Source organism: Labeo rohita, chromosome 4, assembly GCF_022985175.1.
Source record: "Labeo rohita strain BAU-BD-2019 chromosome 4, IGBB_LRoh.1.0, whole genome shotgun sequence".
Taxonomy (NCBI): domain Eukaryota; kingdom Metazoa; phylum Chordata; class Actinopteri; order Cypriniformes; family Cyprinidae; genus Labeo; species Labeo rohita.
The window spans coordinates 40661535-40665273 of record NC_066872.1 but is presented as its reverse complement, the minus strand read 5'-3'; the positions used below and the strand labels follow the sequence as shown (position 1 = coordinate 40665273).

At 28.9% G+C, this 3739-nt stretch overlaps 1 protein-coding gene across 8 annotated transcripts in view; it reads left to right on the top strand.

The window, feature by feature from the left end:
- The window catches only part of erc1b (ELKS/RAB6-interacting/CAST family member 1b), a 256072-nt gene that overhangs the window by 959 nt on the left and 251374 nt on the right, over nt 1-3739 (top strand). The gene's annotated exons all lie outside the window — the stretch shown is intronic.

Genomic DNA, 3739 nt, shown 5'->3' with positions numbered 1-3739 from the left:
TGACAGAATAATTTGATTAGGTCTTCTGTGAAAGATCCAAGAGCCCCTCCCTTAACATTTTTAACCACAATGTGTGTGTGTGTGTGTATATATATATATATATACACACACACACCATATATATTTTATATAATATAGTAAATATTTATACTGTAATGTTAAATGTTGCTGTTAAACTCTTATTCCTTCATAATGTGATGTTTGTTACAATTCAGTTTTTGTTAGCTCATATTAACTGATACATTGAAAATTTGTATACATTTATATATATTATATTTATATAATGTAACTTTCATTTCATTTTTAATGATGCTGGTCATAATGTACAGTGCTTATTTGGATGGTAGGAGTGTTCATGTATTATGAATACGAGTGATATCTGTCATAGTGATCCAACAGGTGTCTTGCACATCAGTGCTTTGAGTACTGAATAGTGTTGTTCATCCTTGTTTATGGAAGCCTGTGGTTGTTTAATGTTCCCCCATGTCTAATCACATGGTGGCATGTGTTTTGCTGTGAATATTGTCAATAGAATAGACTAACAGTTATTTGATAACCATGCTGAGCATGCGCTTTCTTGCTTTGTTTGTTTGTGTGGATCTCAGCAGTTGCAACATTAGGTCCCTATGTACATTTGCTGGATCAATCCTGCATATCTATGTTTGTTAGGGTTTGACTGGGCAGCTTGTGTGATGAAGCAGGAATTGAGGTCTTTCTGACATAGAACCATCAGTGTAATGTCATGCTGACCTGGTGTGAACTCATGCACAAACAAACATGTTTAACTAGCATTTTTTTAAACTGATGAATATTGTAATCTGTATCTATAGAGCAGGGTGACTAATGACTGATAATGTATTTGTTTATTTATTTATTTTGTATTATTTACACTACCAGTCAGAAGTTTTTGAACAGTAAGATTTATGCTTTTTAAAGTCTCTTCTGCTCACCAAGCCTGCATTTATTTGATACAAAGTACAAAAACAGTATATTTTTACTATTTAAAATAACTGTTTTCAATTTGAAAATATTTGAAAATGTAATTTATTTCTGTGATCAAAGCTAAATTTTCAGCATCATTGCTCCAGCCTTCAGTGTCACATGATCCTTCAGAAATCATTCTAATATGCTGATTTGCTGTCTAAGAAACATTTTTTATTAATAATAATAATATTATCAATATTTAAAACAGTTGAGTAAATTTTTTTCAGGATTCTTTAATGAGTAGAAAGATCCAAATATCATTATTTATCGGAAATGAAAAGCTTTTGTAACATTATACACTATACTATTCAAAAGCTTGGAGTCAAAAGCTTTATAAAATATAATTTATTTTATTTTATTTTAAATTTTTTTTGAAAGAAATTATAAAAAACAATACTTTTATTAAGCAAGGATGCTTTAAATTGATAAAATGATAATAAAGATATTTATCATGTTACAAAAGATTTCTATTTCAGAGAAATGCTGTTCTTCTAAACTTTCTATTCTATAACAGCTGTTTTCAGCATAATAATAATTTTTTTTTGAGCAGCAAATCAGAATATTAGAATTATTTCTGAAGGATCATGTGACTGGTGTAATGATGCTAAAAATTCAGCTTTGAAATCACAGGAATAAATTACATTTTAAATGTATTTAAAAAGGAAACAGTTATTTTAAACAGGAAAAATATTTCAAAATTGTACTGTTTTAGCGGTACTTTGGATCAAATAAATGCAGACTCGGTGAACAGAAGAGACTTCTTTAAAAATACATTTCAAAACAACACACAATTGAAAACATAAAATGTTTACTATCCGACAAGTTGTCAATAGATTTTGGAAATCCGAAAATCTCAATATGGCCAAAAATCAGGTCGAGATATTGTATATATCACACATTTTTAAGGGGTGTGTATCTTTAGCATGCAGGGAAAATACTTCTGGCCTCCAGGGTTTGTGTCTGTATCTTCTCAGACCTGGAAATTTCCCAGGAACTGTGATGGACACCTGGTTTGGATCATACCTGCTGTCTGTTTGCTGATGAGGGTGACTGAATTACTACAAAGATGATCTAAGCACTGGCTAAAACCATTTGCTCATTTTTTAGTAGAGAAATATGATAAGTGGCAAAAGCGCTGATGTTTGTTTAAATGAGCCGTATTATTAAGATGAAGCACTGAGATTAGGGTGTATATGTCTGACCTGTCTCCTCTTTTGTAAGTCCTGATCTGGTCCTCATTTTATTTCATCTCTGTAGGGTGTAAAACATGAGAAATACAGGGTGGTGACTGGTTCTTGGACACTGAGACATGCAGGAAAGTTTGCCTTGTGTCAGCGTGTACCAGCATGCTTTCGTTTCTCAAGGGGAAGGTGTTGTTCTGCTGGTGGTTTGAAGCCGGTGAAAAATGTATTTTTACTTTTGGATATGTGGATGTGTTATGCAATCTGGTGTGTTATAAGAAACACTTTTTGAAATGGTGAAGCCGTGCTAGGATGCAGGATGGGGTGCATCCAGATTTGAAGTCCTTAGTGCCTCATAATGTGATGCCTGTAACCTGTTTTAGTCAAGATGTAAATGAACAAGACCTCTTCATTTTTTTTAAAGTTTTTTCTTTTTTCATTTAATTTTAGTATATCAGTTGATATTTAGATAACACTTTATAATAAGGCACATTAGTTAACTACTTTAGTTAACATGGACAATACTTCTACAGCGTTTATTAATTGTTAATTTCAGCATTTACTAATGCATTATTAAAAATCAACAGTTGTGCTTTTTAACATTAATGCTCTGTAACTAACAATGAATGAAATAAACAAATATTATTAAATACTGTAATAAATGTATTGTTCATGTTAGTTAATACATTAACTAATATTAACTAATGGAACCTTGTAAAGTGTTACTGATATTTATTAGATATTTCCATGTTTTTTACCTTTAAATCATCATTTGTTATAGTCTAACACTCACTTAAGTGCACTTAAATGTAATCTTTATTAAATATAAAAATATATACCCATTTTTCCTACTGCACTTTGTTGTTATAATGCCTAAAAATTCACTTGTAGCTTTTAAAATGATTTTTATCATTATTATTTTTTAGCATTAACCATTAAATATCTAATATCAAATTATATATATAAAAAAAATCAGATCATTCATTTTAAAAGCTACAAGTAAATTTAGGCATCACAGCATTATAATGTGAAATTTATATACATTTTCAGATTTAATCAAGATTATATTGTAAAAATTATAGTGTAAAAATGTGTGTTATTTTCCTATATATTTTTACATTTTTAGATTGCTTTTGCACTCATCTTACACTCATTTGAGGTTAATTTTTATAAACAGAATTGTTAAGTGTAATATTTAATTTTTATAATTCACATTATATTGCTGAAAATTGTATTTAATAGAATGTTAATATTTTTCTTTTTTTTTTTTTTTAATTATTGGCCAAAATAAAAGCACATATATGCTTATACCTGAAATTTTTAGGGTTTTTTTTATTATATGTTAATCAAAAAAGTATAATTTTATCTGACACTTTACAATAAGGTTAATTTGTTAACATTAGTTAACTACATTAGTTAACGTGAACTAAAAATGAACAATACTTCTACACCATGTATTAATCTTAGTTAATATTAATTCCAACATTTATTAATGCATTATTAAAATTAAAAGTTGTGTTTGTTAACATTAGTTAATGCACTGAACTAACATGAACAATGAACAACTGTATTTT